Source organism: Canis aureus, chromosome 19, assembly GCF_053574225.1.
Source record: "Canis aureus isolate CA01 chromosome 19, VMU_Caureus_v.1.0, whole genome shotgun sequence".
Lineage (NCBI taxonomy): Eukaryota > Metazoa > Chordata > Mammalia > Carnivora > Canidae > Canis > Canis aureus.
This window is the reverse complement of record NC_135629.1, coordinates 10988694-11006351: the sequence shown is the minus strand read 5'-3', so window position 1 is coordinate 11006351 and position 17658 is coordinate 10988694. Positions and strand designations below refer to the sequence as shown.

At 39.4% G+C, this 17658-nt stretch overlaps 2 long non-coding RNA genes across 2 annotated transcripts in view; one reads left to right on the top strand and one right to left on the bottom strand.

The window, feature by feature from the left end:
* LOC144291175 (uncharacterized) overlaps nucleotides 1–17658 on the bottom strand; it is a 94329-nt gene that overhangs the window by 74120 nt on the left and 2551 nt on the right. The gene's annotated exons all lie outside the window — the stretch shown is intronic.
* LOC144291174 (uncharacterized) lies at nucleotides 1934–16450 on the top strand. The gene is made up of 5 exons (XR_013358508.1): nucleotides 1934–1976; nucleotides 6537–6574; nucleotides 9590–9649; nucleotides 9790–9916; nucleotides 15466–16450. It is a non-coding gene; the product is annotated as an uncharacterized LOC144291174 (long non-coding RNA).

Genomic DNA, 17658 nt, shown 5'->3' with positions numbered 1-17658 from the left:
GGAGCCTGCTTCTCCCTCTGCCTTTGTATGTCACCCCCCCCCCCCGCCCCTTCTCTCTCTCTTTGTGTGTGTGTCTTTCATGAATAAATAAAATCTTAATTTTTTTTTTAAAGAGTGAATGAAGATTCCCTCCAATATCCTAATATGAGTGATATGCTGACCACCTGGGTTTGGAAATGGACTCTCTTTTTTGTTTTTAACCTCAAACCAAGGCGTATCAAGCTTAGAGATGCACATTTCCCAGCAATTGCTTTCTAAAACACCAGTTGTTGTTGCTGTTGTTGTTGTTTTGTTCAGAGACATGCTACAACCATTTAGCCATATATAGCTAGATATTGCTTTAGTGAAGGGGATCCAATGGTGAACCAGACAGACTTGATTCCAGTCCTCATGATATTACAGACTCTTGGTTAGCCAAGAGAACAGACGTACAACAAGTAAGTAACATAACTTACAATGAGTGTGGTGACTAGGAAAGTACCACAGGACCTTATGGGGTAGCCAGCAGGGGAGGGCTACATCAGAAAATAGCCTAGCATATCAGAATATACCTCCTTCTAGAATTGATGTTTAAGCTGAGACCAGAGGGTAAAGAAGAGGTAGGTAGCAAATAAAGTGGTTGAGGAAACATCCAGCCAAGGAAATGCCATGTACAAAGGTCAGGTGTTCTGACAAACTAGAAGAAGCTCCATGTGGCTGGAATATTAAAAAGAGGGTGCAGAATGATGAGCATTGAGAGCTGAGAATAACAAAAGGGCATGTGACCTTCAAAGTACATGAAGAAATCCTTGACATGCTTAAAGCAGAGGATTGACTGTGTCATATTTATCACTAATAAAAGTCATCTGGGAGGAAAATGAACTAGAAAAGAGAAAATGAGAAGCCAACAAATGAAGATGCCACCATCTTCTGCCATCTTGAATTAATTCTTTCAATGTGCATATATGGTCTCCCTGGTTTAATTGCAAATATATATAAACTGTAGGCTTAAAAAATCCCATTGGCTTGGAGATTATGTCTGAAGTAGTAACTACGAGCTACTTGGGGTAATGCCATGAAAAAGCTACTAGAACCTGAGGAATTCTCTTATTCACTCACTCACTTATCCAGATATGCACAAGTAAACAAGACCAGGACATAAGTGAACTGACAATTCCAATACAATTGGATAACAGCTAAAACAGAGAAAGGTTTTTCAAGTCATTGGACAAATCACAGAAGGAAAACTAATCCTTTTGGGGGATGTCAAAAATACTTTCAAAAAACGTGAGGCTTGAGCAGTGTATTTAATAAAAATTATGGTATTGTCAATATTATGAATAATAGTATTATGAATAATAAGAACAATTATTGATGAAGTGCTGACTGCTAAGCTGCAAATGATTTTTCTTGCATTATCCTATTATTTGCCATGAGAGCCCTACAAAATAGGCATATTTAAGTTGTTTTGCAGATGAAAGAACCAGAAACGCATAATATTAACCAACAAGATAAATAGTCCAGCTATTGTATCCAAATCCAAAGTCTGATTTCTTTCCACTGCACTATGCTCCCAGGATTTAACCAGGTGAACAGAGATCGAAAAAGTGTTACCGGAAGATAGAACAATGTGAGTGAAGGCATGGAACAAAAGAGAGCATGGAACATTCCGGAAATGAATGTGATTTCTCTGCATGAATACAAGATACATATGCAAATGTGTTGAGCAACTATAATAGTCAGATCCCAACCAGCCAATGGGTTGGTGCTTTACTCTGAAAACAGCAGTGAGTTTTTGCAGATTATTGAGCCAGAGGGTGGCAAGAGTAGATTAGCATTTTATAATGGTCACTCCATTGTCAACCTTATTGGAGGGAACGTGGAACTTCAGGCAGGGAGAATGGCTGCCGGAACACAGGGGAGAGAGCTGGGGGCTGTCACTAGGACACAGCAATGATAACAGAGAAGATGGATAAACAAGAAAAGTGGATAGAGAAGTAAGTAAGTTTCTAGTGGAAAAAAATAAAATTTTGAATATTATTCTTAGAAAGGAAAGCTTTCATTATCAAGATCATGGTAAAATCAAGTAAACTAATATATTGAGAAATATCCATTACATAACTGTGCATATACATGATGAAGCACACATTAAAGATTGGTGTGTGTGTGTGTATGCTGTTTGTGTTCATCCTTAAAATAAGTATCTACATCAATGATCATATAATAGGAAACACTTGGGCCAAATACATCAATAAGTCCAAAATTACCTTTCTCTTCCATATAATACTCTGTAAAATGGGCTAAACATCTAGCATATTCCAAAAGTAGACATTATTTTGACAATTTATTACAAATGAACCCCATTTTAACATAATGATATCCCTAAATTCCATCTACAATGCTTCATCCATAGACAAAAGTAAAAACCAGTGATTCTGAATGATGTCAATGCCCCAGAAAAACAATCTTACTGGAACTCACGGAAGGTTTCTCACTGTTGCCATTTAAAAGGAAGCAGTAAGAAATAGGGAGATACATATAATGAGTTGCTTTGGGATGGGGCATATTACTTCACTGAACTTCCCTGCTTCTCTCTTTTTTTTTTTTTTTTTTTTAAAGGACATAATCCTTTTTTTTTTTCCTTATGATAGTCACACGGAGGGAGAGAGAGAGAGAGAGAGGCAGAGACATAGGCAGAGGGAGAAGCGCTCCATGCACCGGGAGCCCAACGTGGGATTCGATCCCGGGTCTCCAGGATCGCGCCCTGGGCCAAAGGCAGGCGCCAAACCGCTGCGCCACCCAGGGATCCCTGCTTCTCTCTTTTTTGACCTTGATTTTCTATTTGCATTTTATCATGCTCTCGTGGAAAGAGGCAAAGGCTAAAATAAATCAATGAAAATGTTCTAAGTATTGACAATGGCTAGATAAGGAGAAGTGTGCTTGGTGCAGAGGCAAAGTGGTAACAGAACACTATAATGAGTTAACAACAACTACCTCTCAAAAAAAGCATTCCTTTGTATGTTTTTCTCCACATTATCAAAAGCCCTTGAGACCAAGGACCAGGCTTAATTATGACCTTCTCTCTCCTTAGCACCTATCACAGGTCTTGAACCAGACACAATGACTCAATAGCCATTGTTTCTCACCTCAACACAGGGACAAGAGTTAACTTTCTAGGCTCATCAATAATCAGTGTGCAATGTCACAATTTCCTCCCATAGCATTTGAGAGAGAAAATTCTACAGTGAGACTTTGAGACATAATTTGTGCAGTGGAAAGACAACATTTTGAATTTTGTTTCAAAATATATTACATCATATTTATATCTAGGTTTACTGGAATTTTGTAAGCAACTAGAATCTGTGCCATTGTTTCTAGTTTAGATTAGAATTTAAATAGACTGGTTGTCTAAGAGTTTATGATTATTCAGGTAGACCTCTGCAAGTAGGCTTTTGTTAATTGTGGTAAAATATACATAAAATTTACCACTTTAACCATTTTTAAGTGCACACTCCAGTAACTTTAGGTACGTTCACATTGCTGTGTAATCATTACCACTATTTATTTCCAGAACTTTTTCACCATCCCAAATTGAAACTCTTCATGTATTAAGCAATAACTCACTGTTCATCCTTACCCAAACCACTGGTAACCACCATTCTACTCTCTGTGTCTATGAATTTGACTACTTTAGGCATTTCATGTAAGTGGAATCACACAATATTTGTCTTCTTGTGCCTGGTTCACTTAAAATACCCTTTTCAAGGTTTATCTATGTTGTAACAGAATTTCATTCATTTTTAAGGCTGAATAATATTCTCGTGTGTGTGTGTGTATGTGTGTGTGTGTGTATACCATGTTTTGTTTATCCATTCATCCATTATTGGCCATTTAAAGGCTGTGGCCACCTTTTGGTTTTTGTGAATAATGCTGCTATGGAAATCACTGTACATATAAATATCTGTTCTAATCCTTGCTTTAAATTCTTTAGGATAAATACCTAAAAGTGGAATTTCTGGATCATTTGGTAATTTTATGTTTAATTTTTTTTGAGGAACCACATCTTTTTTTCCATAGTGGCTGTACCATTTTACATTCCCACCAGGAATGCACAAGAGTTCCAACTTATTCACATTCTTGACAATAATTATTATTGCTGCTGTTTAAACAAACCTGTTTAGAGTTTTTTGATAAGAGTCAAAATGATGGGTATGAAGTGGAAGCTCCTTGTGGTTCTGATTTGTAATTCCCTAATTGTTAGCGATGTTGAGCATCTTTTCATGTCTTTATTAGTTGCAGATCTTCTTTAGAGATATATCTATTCAAGTCCTTTGTCCATTTTTTTAAAACTGGGTTGTTTATTTTTTGTTGCTTAGTTCCAAGCAGCTTTTCACAACAAGGAAAAAATTTCTTGAAACGGACGTTGGCAAACTATGACAATGAGCTCTCTGTTCACTATACATAAAATCTTATCTGATCACAGCCACATTCATTGGTCAAGGCATCGTCTACAGCTAGTTTCATACTGTGAAAGCAGATTTGAATGACAGCCATAGAGACAGTATGGACCACAAAGCCTAAAATATTTACTACCTGGCTTTTACATAAAAAGTTTGTCAACCACTCTTCTAAAAATGCCATCTGGTTGAGCTATTTTTTAAAAATACCTGGGGCTAAGAACCATAATTTTGTTCTTCTTTTATGATATTTTGTCTGCATAAGGTAGTCTATGATCAGCTCTATGGTTTAGGGTTGCCAGATAAAATAAAACATGCCCAGTTAATTCTGAATTTCTGATAAACAACAAATAATGTTTTCATATAAGCATATCCTTAATATTTCATGAATCATACTTATCCTAAAACATTATTTGTTGTTTATATGTATATCAAATTTAACTGGGTGCTTTGTATTTTTATTTACCTGCCATGATAACTCTATTATAGTGTCATAAAATTGGGGTCAGTGATGAGTCCCAAAGTTTTAGAGAAGCAGGAATAGTTTTGACAACTTTTACGACTTTTCCACAACTGCAAGCATTTTTTCCTACTGTTCTCTCTGCCTTAGAGGCTTTTTCCATGTTGCTTGGTCAAGTTCTGAGACTCAGAACCATTTGAAGCCTTTATTGACACCCCCAAGGTGAAGCTGGATGCCCTTTATGATTTTACTTCACAGTGTTAACAATATAATAATTATTATATTAGCATAGCACAAAAGTTGAGCTGGAGTTGCTTATTTCTATGTGTGAAGTGCTCGAGAACATGTAGTAGGTCTTCAACAAATAGTTGATGAGGAAACCTAAATCAAATAGGACAATGCATGAATTAAATCACTGATGGGCACTCCTTTCTCCCTCCTGTAATTATCCTACATAGCCCAGACTTGTTCCCAGCTGATTAAGAAATTGCATGATACTTGCTTCTGGACCATCTCTCCACAACTACACCCCAGCACCCTCGCCCTCAGCCTCAGATATGCAGTGTTCTTCCTGCAGCATCTAGGACCGTAGCATCTCCACATGCCTACCTAACCCTCTCCATCAAAGCAATCCATCCTGTAGCAGCCCAAATCCTTTCAAGTCCCAGCTTTTGTTCCTCAGTGAAAACAGGTACTAGAAGATTTGCTACAAGGGTATAATTAGCTACGGTACCCTTGCTTGTAAGGTGCGGGTGTACAGAGTATATGTAATATGACCCACGCATGCATTGGCATGCTTGCAATGAAAAGTGCCTTTTTTGAGAGGTCTCACAAAGGGTGTTGATTTGGGGAAGAATTTTCTGATTGAATTTTTTTAACTAGACTCAGAGGCAAAAACTGGGACTACAAAGAAAGGAGAAAACTCCCCTACGTAGCTTTCCTCCAGTCTTTGCCTTCTCATCCATTCCTTCCCTAACCCTGCTCTTCTGTCCACTGCTCCAGGGCTGACTCTATAAACTACATTTCTCAAACTTCCGTGCCAGGTGGCTTTCCATTAGGTTCAGCCAGTGGGAGGCTCCAGTGGGAGAAGCCAAAGGCATTTGTCCTCTTCCCTCTGTCACAGCAGCATCTCTCATAGAGGCTTTGTCTCCACCATGATTGCAGTTTGCAGGGCAGCCGTGGCTCCTAGGCTCTGGTGACACTACCTCCTCTGTTTGTTCTTCAAGCTTTGAAGTGACAGTGGATTCCTGCAACTGTAAAACCCTGAGGTGCCTCATCCCATTTGGCTTTTGAGCCCTCCCAGCAGCCTTCTAAGAAGTTGCTTCTATTTCATTTTTGCTACTGAATTGCTGGCAAGTTCTGTTTCCTATGCTGACCCCTGTCTGATAAAGCAGCCCTTAAGAAAGGAGAATGCAGCATGCTTGCCATCATTTCCCAGGAGAGAGCCAGAGCCAGGGGAAAAGGGACTGTTCTGTATTCCCAGGAAATTCTAAACATGCCTGTTTGCTCATTCTAGATTTCAATGGGATAAAGTAGGAGGAAGAGGATTAGGGAAGAAGGACAGGGATAAAAGTGACTAACATCTGTTTACCAATTAAATGCCTAGGATTTTTAATTAATCCTTAGATCATACCTTCTAGGTATTATTATCCTCAAGGATTGAAGACCCACTTTCAAGGTAAGCAATGAGAAGCTGTTGCTTTGAAAGACTGAGCTGCATTTCCAAGGTTACATAGCTAAAGAAGCCAGTACTAAGATTAAAGCCTAAAATGGTCTTTTTCCCTTCTATCCTACTGACAAGATAATTTTTATAAATGCAAAAACTGGAATTTACAAAAATCAAATCAGGTAAAAAAAAAAACAGTTTGCTCAACTCTGTCATGATTGTGAAATAATTCCATATGCCTGTTATTTTTAAACACTAACATGTAATTAAGATGTATCTTCTATAAAACAAATCAGATTTATCTAGAAAGACAACTTCAGATAATACTTAGATACTCTCAAAGGTAATGTCCCATCCAAAAAACTTACTATCTCATAGTATTTTATGATGCCATTCCAGGGCATTGTGAGCCTCTGGATCTGTCCACAAAGCCCTGGCTGACCTAGCTCCACCTGACCATGAAATTAGGTACATTTTTAGCTGACCACTGGGGGCAGGTCAATGATGGACATAAAGAGTCACTCAAACTCCATGAGACATTTGAACAGAGAGGGTCAGCTTTTCTACTTTAGATATTGAGTAATGTTCCATCAGTTTAGTTTAGTCCAGGTAGCTAATTCTAGTGAACTCTGAGATGAAAATAGAAACTTTATGTTTTAGAGTTCAAGGTAATTCTGTAATTATTCTAACATTTCCAAACCATTGAAAAAGTGAAGACACCCTATTTTAACACTAAAAATAGAAAAAATCATAAGCCAAACATGCAAATGAATACCATTTTAACCACCTAATATATGTCCTACTGTATACACTGTATATACACACATAATATATACTAAAAATAACTAGAGCTAAATGGAGTGTTAAAAACACCTAGTATATATCCCTAACTTCCATTTGACTAAAGGAAGTCAAGGTACATACACAGAATATATTTATATATCATGTGTGTGTGTATATGTATACACAACACACATATATGCATATACTCGCCTATACATACGCACACACTCAGACACACATATACGGAGAGTGAGAATGGATGAATGTGCATCTGTACATTGATTAAGGTACATGTCAGTGAAGTGGTAGAAATGACCATCAAAATAGCAAGCACAAAAATTTTGTTTGGAAGAGAGATTGTCTTTAGGCTGAGGAGCCTTTTGAAAAGGCGAGGCTTTTATGAAATGGGATGGGGAAAAACAAACTGCTCTGAAGAGGAAATAAATAGGATGTGGGGGTGGGATAGAAGAGAATGAAGACTGAAGAGTCATTAGTGAGCAACATGACAGTCAAGAGTTTTATTTATTTATTTATTTATTTTTTGGGAAGTCAAGAGTTTTAAAAGCAGACATTTTAGGTATTTAACTTACTTAACATGTTTAACATATTTGTGGTTGTTCTAATGTAAGAACCCTCCAGAATCTCTAACCCTCAGCCAAATCTGCAACATACACAAGCCTTGTGTATGACTTTGGGATAAAATTAAGGTAAAGAGATGGAGTTCTATGAGTAGGTGGCAAGGAAACAGACAACAGGAGGAGAGATTCGGAGAAGGTCAAGTGCTGGATAGGAGTAGAAACTCACCACCAGCAGGAAGCATGAGTTTGCATGGTCTACCAAAGCTGTGGAGAACTTGGGAAAAACATGCGGTCCAAGGCTTGAGCTGACTGCTAGACTGTGCACACAGGCTTCATGGACATCCCATTCTGGCTGCACTAGGGATTTGAGCAGGATTTGGTCATTTCTGGGCTGCTGGCAGCAGAATCTGAAAAGGTGGTAGTACTGTTTGAGATTTAAAGCTCTTCTGGGGTGGTGAGCTAAGAGGAGAGCCACAATCCCACATTCCCAGAGGGCTGACCAGGAAGATGGAGACTTGACAGCCACGGTGGAATGCCTACTGGGGGCAGAGGGAAGCTCTCTCCTGAAGCCACAGGGAGTGCTGAGGACAGTGAAACTATGGAATTACTGCCCAGTCACCTGACTGTCCTCAAATACCAAGCCCATATTTAGCTTCTGTTATGCATAGTTAATATCATCTCAGTAAATCAGCAAGATCTGTGTCCTAAAAACCCAAATTTATTTTTTTTTAATTTACTAGTATTTTTTTAAGATTTTATTTATTTATCCATGAGAGACAGAGAGAGAGAGAGAGAGGCAGAGACACAGGCAGAGGGAGAAGCAGGCTCCATGCAGAGAGTCCAACATGAGACTCGATCCCGGGTCCCCAGGATCACACCCTGGGCCGAAGGCAGCACTAAACCGCTGAGCCACCAGAGCTGCCCACAACCCAAATTTCAAGCTAAAAGCTACACACTACTATCAGAAGGGAAAGGAAGATAGAGAGACAGACCTGTTTAAATTGAGCCAGAGGGTCCACTCCAGAGGACTGTGAGTGAGGGACCACATCTGGACATCTGAGCTCACACTAGCTCAGTGGGGGGGAAAAAAAACGTGTTTATCTAGTTGCCTTCTCCACTTGTGCATGCACGTTTTAACTCGGTTCCTTCCTTATACATTGCTGGGTGGCTCTGGATGGTAGATGTGGTAGGAATTAAAAGGACAGCCAAGACATTTAAAAAAAACACACACACACAAGATAATTCAGAATAGTTTAAATGAAAAGGAAGTGTACTGAGTCAGGTAACTGGGAAGTACAGGTGTGGTGCCACCTTTGGGCAAGAATATAGCAGGTGCTATAACAGAGTAGGGCTTGGTCTCTCCCTCCTGCCTTGCCTCTATCTCCCTCCATGTTTTCCACTGACTGCCTTTCCCAAGAAGGGGAAATGGCTTTCAACACTCCCAACTTTATTTCCCACTTAGCAACTCTTTTGGGAATGAGGACCCTTCTCTCTCCCAATATCCTTACTAAACAAACTCACAATGATCTTTTGGTTAATATTTGAGACTCTTCATTCTGTAAGTACTTACTGAACTCTTACGATCTTCAAAGCACTCTTCTACAACTAACAATATGAAGCCCTACTTCTTATGAAGCAACTATTTATGTGCCTGTGCTGTTCCCAGGGAGAAGGAATACTATGCTTGGAATGATCTGGACCAGATACTTGCCACTACGGAGCCATGGTAAGCAGTTCACACTGTGACTGACATCATGGAATGAGGGAGGGACAGTTTTCCAAAAGATACAGGTGTTTCAAGCATACAGAACAATCAATGTACCATACACCATCTCACTTTCTATTTTCCTTCTTCATAAATTCCAGAACTGTCACTTCAAGCCCACCAGCTGCATGTAAGCATTCAGACAGGAAAGGATGCCAATGGAGGCTTTTTTTCTGGAACAGCTCTCACAGTCCCTGATAAAGCAGCAAACACACAGGTGTTGAACAGGTATGAGGAATATTGCTACAATCTCCAAGTCTGCAAACTTAGTAACTGTGTTGGCATCTTGGCAGCTGATCTTGTTTGCATTTATAAATTAAGTTTTTAATACTCACATTAGTAGAGGTGGGGTTTTTTTTTTGGCTTTTGACTTTTGTCTTGAAAGCAAAATGTCATGGTATTTTTTAAAGTGCATAAAATTGAAGCAAATGCAAGGCAAGAGTCTTCTGGCTTAGAAAATAATTGGAGTACACTCATCCTGAAATGGGATATAATGAGGGACCTCAAAAGATCTATATAATTTCTTCTAACAGGGGCCACACCTTGGCTTGCCCTTTATTCTGAAATTCAAAATACTTTTAACAGTGCTTATGTCTACAGGAACAGCATATATATAATTCATAATGCCTGGGAGATTAAGGAAAGGAGATTATATACACAAAGGGATAGGAAAGTCTTACAGGTGTCACAAGCACTTGTTGGGAAGTTGCTAAAAAATAGCCTTTTTGTTTCACTGGATGTCAGGGAAAGTCATGTGACTATGAACCTGAAGTAGAAGGATGATAGGAATATTCAGTGCATGACAAAAAGAGTGACACCCATCAACAGCCCTGGGCATTGCCCTTTATGAACACCCATCTTCCTGTTTTATGTCTGCTTGATCACTTCTCTTTCTTATACTAGATTCTAAGTTCTGCAAGGACAGAGACCAAATGTTTTACATACTTTGAAAATCACAAGGCCCATCAAAACACTTGGCACATGATGATGAGGATGAGGGTGACAATGATGAAGACAGCCAGCATTTACTGAGTACTTCTTATTTTCCAGGAACTATTCCAATCACTTTAAATACATTCTTTTAACCATCCTAATCTGTGTGAGGGTATTACTACTACTATTTTCCCCCACATTATAAAGGTTCATTGAGTTAGAATGATTCTTCCAGAGTTACATAGTCTGAAATGAAAGAATAAGATTGAAGTCCAGGTAGTATGATAATTTGATTCAAGAGCCTGAGCTCTTAAATATCTATTGAGTGGATGGTGAAAGGCCTCTAACAATCCAATTACTTTACTTTTTGTCCCATGGGGGGAAGGAAAAGAATGAAGCATTCTGGATACTGTCTGTGAGTAGAGATTGGGAAAGTAAAACACCTTTGGTAATCTCATTTCACTAAAACCATAGCGGCAGATCGAAAAGTTTTAAAACCAAAGTAATACGTTCCTTGGAAGTAAAGTTCCTGGCCCACCCTTCACAACCTCAGTCCTGTTTAACAAAGACACCCATTTCAGCTCTTAGTTGTTGTTGTTGTTGTTGTTGTTTGGTAGTTTATCTTCATATGACTTGAACCTCATAATCAAGATCAAATTTATCATTATATATTGCCTGCCATAAAATAGGGCAGGATTTAGCTAGCTTATACCACTCCTACCTCTCCCTCACTATTTAGATATTTCATCATTTTTTAGATTTTCCATCAGTCACTTTTTAGTTTGAAAGCATATCCTAGCATTATTATCCATCACTAGTCTCTCAGGGATGCTTCATGATGTCTACATCCTTCCTCTTTCCTTCAGGTCTCCTCTTCTGTTTTCCACCAACTTTTGCCCTCTGTGCTTCCATTTTCATGCAATTAAGTTAGATAACTTTTATATTTTGTCTTTCTTGCCAAATCTAGAGGTTTATCTTAAAATTGCATATCAATAATGAATGTTGATTTTTTATACTTTGGAAAATTATTCACCATGGAAATCATTTGTGTACTACTATTTATAAAATAATTTTTCTCTAGCGTTTCTCATTATCTTTACTCATTTTTTTCATTTGTCATATAGCTGTTTTCTCCCCAAATCCTCTTTATATCAATATGTTCTATTGACTTCCTGGGCCCTCCAACTGCTGTCCTTAGTTGAAATGCTTACTGCACAGCTATAATCTTAGGAATTGGCTTTATATGTTTTAAACAATGCTAGACTCACTGTGTCATGAATCTGACGTCTTCCCTTTTCTTGGTACTTTCTCTGTATCCCTCAGAATAGACTTCTTTATGCTGAAGTCACAACAACTCCAACCTCCATGGCTCAAAACTGCAATTTCATTGCTTGCTAAGAGTACATATCCACCACGGACTGGTAGTGGCTCTGTCCCACATCACCTTCATTCCAAGACCCAGGCTAGAGAAGGGAAAAAGAGCTTGGCTAATCATGCACTGGTTCTCAAAAACTTCCACTTGGAACTGACACATGTCATTTCCACGTACATTTCACTGGTCAAAGCAGGTCACATATTTAATTCTATCTTTACAAGGGGGAAAGTTAGTACGGTCCTTCCACATGCAAGAAAAGAGGAAAAAGGGGATATTTGTGAACAGCCTTAATGATTATTATACTCTTTCACTTTGTTGAAGTACATCTTCAAGTAGCTTCCTAAGAAATGCAACAGATAAATGTTTGAAATTTCAGGTCTTAAAATTTTTTGAAAAATTTCACTCTCAAAGGGAAGTAAAAGTAAAGAGGGCATGCGCTGTCCTGCATTATGTTATAATCTACAAGGAGGAGTTGACCAGAGAGAGAAAGTAGAATACACTTTGGAAGACTCATGCCATTTATTGTCCTAAATAATTTGAAAAGAAGGCAAATGGGTTAAAATTTCTTTCATTTGGCTATAGAAAACAAGATTAAAACTTTCTTAAAGCAAAGAGTGGTGGATAAGAAGGTTTTAGAGAAGCACTATCTAATGTAACTTTCTATGATGAAGGAAATATTCTGTAATGTATGCTAGCCAATATTGTAACCACTAGCTCAGTGTGGCTATTGAGCACTTAAATATGGTAGGTCTGACTAGAAAGGTGTAGAAGTGTGGCCAGTGGCCATCATGTTGCACCAAGCAGTTCTAGAGATTCTCCCTAAAATGTAAGTTCAATAGGATGGCCTCAGAAATGACAGTCTAATATTGTGGTCCTAAAAATTCTGGATGAGAAAAAGAAAACCATGGGCCCAACAGTAGTATTTTGTTGAGTTTACAGATTAAGAAGGACACGTGCAATGATGAAAAGAAAAGCTATGATATCAAAGAATAACAACAAAATAAATAAATAGGGTCAAATGTTGTATACCAAGTTTCTTGGTGCATTAAACAATGACAGAAAAAGAATATTTTTTGTCTTTTGATAATGCAGAAGAAGGAAAAGAGGAAGAGATGGTATGAGGCCTGCTGCATGGAGTCCACAATATGGTTAACCACCCTAGAGAGAGTCGTGTCCCAGTATGTGCTCATCTTTCTCTTTTCTGCCAAAGAGAATTCATGTAGTTGAAAAGTAAAGGGGCAAGTGGGCTGGAAAGTGCCTAAATCCTCTAATGGAGTTAAATTCTCTGACCCAGAACTAGAATAATGATTTTCAAACACAGAGGCACAAAAGAATTACCTCATCTTTGAAAACCATGCAAGTTACCCAGAAACAACTCTGGGAGATTATAATCTAGAGGATCTGAGACAGGTTTCAGGGATTGTCTTAGGGGTAGAGCAGGACAGATGTTGGAAAATCACCAATATGACTGTTGAAGGAGTCTCTAAGGTGGGGTGGGAGCACTGTCAATAGGACTACAGGAAGAAAATGTCAGCCCTCTCACTGGGGAATTTCCACTTTATTAAAGTTTAATACATGACTTGGCAGGAATATTTGTATATAATTAAAAATAAATATATAAGTTAAAGCTACATGATTGAAAGAAAAAAATTTTAGGGGCACCTGGTGGCTCAGTCAGTTGGGCATCTGACTCCTGATTTCAGCTCAAGTCAGAATCTCAGGGTCAGGGGATTGAGCCCCATGTCAGGCTCCATGTCAGCCAGGAGTCTGCTTGGATTCTCTCTCTCCCTCTCCCTTTGTCCCTTCACACACTTTTTCTCTCTCTTTCTCTCTCTCTCAAATAAATCTTAAAAAAAATAGAAAAAATTTTAGAAAGTAAATTTAAAAGTTTGGAACCACTACAAAGGGTCATGCAGCAAAATATATGTCTCCTTCCCACTTTTGGCTCCTATTTCTCAAACTCCCCTCTCCAAGTTGACCCATTAGCTCTAATGTCTTCTCTTTCTAGCTTGAGAGTCTGGCCATACACAAATATCTAAATCTTTTTTCTCTGGACATAGATGAGAGCTTGTTAAAGACATTGACCAGTATCTTGCTTTTCTTTTTTCACTAAAAAATATAAGTTGTTGGCTCTTTTTTATCAGCACATGCTAATGTGTCTCATTCTTTCTAGGTAGAGAGAAGCAACATAATGAAGTGGTTTTGAGCACTGACTCAAGGGCTAGCATTGCAATGTTATCTTTGCCACTAACTAGCTGTGTGACCTTGGGCAAGTGGCTTAGGCACTCTGAACATTTGTTTACTTATCTGGAAAATAAGAATAATAATAACAGCACCTATCTCAGAGGACTGAGTGAAGATGAAGCTAGTCAACTTACAAAAAGTAATTAGAACAGTGTCTTGTGCATAGTAAGTGTTTATTAGTATAAAAAAGGATCAAGTGGTTCTGATGGGAATGTGTCAAGGAACATAATTTGAAAATCCTTACCCTAAATTAGGAAGGTTTCATAATTCATTCATTCATTCATGTATTAAACACTTAGCATGTGTCAAATGACAAATGTATAGATGTGAACAAGAAGAACCCACTATTGCTTTCACAGAGAATCCAAAGAGATGAATATCTAAGAGTAGAATTTTAGGATGTATAACACTCATCAAGGATGTTTCCAACACATGGCTTAATGTAGTCAGCCTTGATAATAACATCCCCCCATATGGTTGCTAGTCTTTTAAAATTTACAAAGTCCTTGCACTTTTTATTTACCAACACTTGTCTATGGGCTGAGTTCACTATTCCTGTTTTACAGAGTAGGCAACAGGGAGACAACACATTTAAAGAACTTGTTTAAATTCAGGATGCTAAAAAGGGACAGAGCCAGAATTCAAACCCTGAGTTTCAGCTTTGCTCTCTAGCTGCCTTCCCATCTCATTGTGGCCAACTCTTAATGGGGGCAAAGACTGAGGAAAGAAGACATGTTACTAATATAACCCGCCTATTGTCTCTGAAAATCATACTCCCAATATTGTGGCGATCAGTTATGAATTCAATCATCTGTTCCAGAATCCTGCACAAGGCCATGATGGATGTAATTCACCAAAGTACAGGAGGGTTGTCTGTGATCTCAACTGGAAATACATTCTCCGTGCAGCAAGCTCCCTAATTCAATAGTTTTAGGCCAAAAAAAACACCTCTTCTCTTGTTTCTGTAGCTGCATTGCCCTCTAGTGGGAAAAGTTGGCACAATGCCCTGAATGAGAGTGTCCCTCACTGAACTTTCTAACAGTGTAACAGTTACCAGCATAAACTCTGATTTATTGAAACTGGGCACAACTCTGCATTATTGAAACATTGGGTCACATTCCCATATTAAGGTGTAAGAATATCTTTAAAGCCTTAGAATGTAGAATTATATCACAGAGTATTTTCCCCTTTTTATTTTAAATTATGTGTATTCCCTTCATTTCAGGGGACTGCCTCCTTTCACAATACACAGACATGAACCATAGGAAGTAATAGCTGAATTTAGAAAGCATTTGGCTCAGAAACTGCAGAAACAGGTGGGATTGGACTGTGAAAGTGTTTTTGCATGGCCTGCACGGTTCTTTTTGCTTATTCACTTGTTATTTTTCTAAAATGAATCTAAACATTTAAATGCCTTTCAGTAAATTTGTACTCTCCCATTATCCACAAATTTTTATTGTTATTGTTTGTTTTTATCACTTCCTATTGTTTTAGCTTGATTCCCCCAAAACAGATCCAAGACAATGACTTGGATACAGGTGTTGCGTCTGGGAAAGGATCTGGGATGCCGTGAGGCAGCGGGGAAACTGAGGCAGTAGGGAGTGCAACATCAATAAGGTATGTGCTATGGGATGACACCCAAAATCCCTAAGTTGGAGTGCTGACCCTCAGTACCTCAGAAAGTGACTTCATTTGGCTAGAGGGTCTTTAGAGATGTAATTAAGGCAAAACAAAGTCCTATGGGCAGGGCCCTGATCCTATAACAACTGGTATCCTTACAAGCAGAGGAGATCAGGACACAGACACACATACAGAGGAAAGACCATGTGAGGACACAGGGAAAACTTGCCCATCAGAAGCCAACAGAGAAGCCTCAGAAGAAACCAACCCTGCTGACACTTTGACCTTGGACTTCCAGCCTCCAGACTGTGAGATACATTTTTGCTATTTAAGCTACCTGGTCTGTGGTCCTTTTTTATGGCAGCCCCAGAAAAATAACACTGTATGTGTGAATGAATGAAGGGGTCATCACTATGGGCAACTGGGGGTCAGTCCTGCTGAGGACTCTCTGAGAAACCAATGGGGAATACATCTCAGAACTGTGGCACCAGAAAATGGAAAGGCTGGGGCATTTGCCCTGGCATGGGTCCCCCTTGGCTGAGGGCTGTTCCCAGGTGCATCGCTGATTACCCTGTGAAAGATGGAACAGGTTTTCCTGCTGATGGAGACCAAAGCCTGAAGGCAGAGAAGCAGACAGATGCAGGCAGTTGAGATGAGAAGCTTTCATAGTGTTAGGGAGAACTGCCCACCTTCCCAGCAGGTAACCCAGAAGTGGACCACGTGTCAGCTGCACCTGCTACACTAAATCTCTCCTATAGGTATTAATCTCTACTAATATGCTCTGCTGCTATCTCACGATGAACAGCTCTGCACATTTATATCAACATAAATGTTCCTAAGGTAATGTGTGCTCTTTTGTACTGTCCCTCTGCCTTGAGCACCTATCCCCCTGCTCCAATGTGTCTACTCAAGTCTCACTCAGTTGACATCTCTTCCAGAGAAACTTCCTCTGACCACACCAGCTCATGCTGCCCACCCCAGGTGTGCTTGACAGACCTGTCCAACTTGGAATCCCTGTCACTCCCTCCATCCATGCAATTGTGCACATGGCACCAAACAAACCCGAGCCTTTGCACATGGTGCCTTTTTTTTTAAAGATTTTATTTATTCATGAGAGACACAGAGAGAGAGGCAGAGACACAGGGAGAGGGAGAATCAGGCTCCATGCAGGGAGCCTGACTTGGGACTCGATCCCGGGTCTCCAGGATCACGCCCTGAGTGGAAGGTAGATGCTCAACCGCTGAGCCACCCAGGCATCCCATGGTGCCTTTTATGAAGATTTATTTTATTATATGAGGTTTCTGAACCTTAATGAGGATAGTGTTTGCCACTGCTGTACAAAGCAAGTATATGACAGCAATCACTTTGTTTTTTTTTTCCCCATTTGTCAACTTGTCACATCCCCCTTCCAAAGACAAACATTGTTCCTTTAGCATTTGGGCAAAGCTAATGGTAATGCCCTTGTATTGAGTGCTGCTTCTCAGCCACAGGACACTTTCAGATGTATCACTTCAGGAGGCTCTCAGACACACTGAAGAAACACAGCAGAGGAGCAGCATCACCCCCACTTTCTAAAGACTTGCAGACCAGAGACCAGAGCAACTGTGATGTGTCCCAAGGCCACCCAACAAGGTTGCAACAGAGCCACACTGAGAAACCAGCTCTCTAACTTCCCAGTGTGGAGTCCTTCAATTTCCAGATGCTGGTAGGAAACAAACTCTTACTTCACACACAACAGTAAAGGATAGTTCCGGGGGAAATAAAGCAGAGCAGCAAGTCTGGCTTCAAAGGAAGTTCT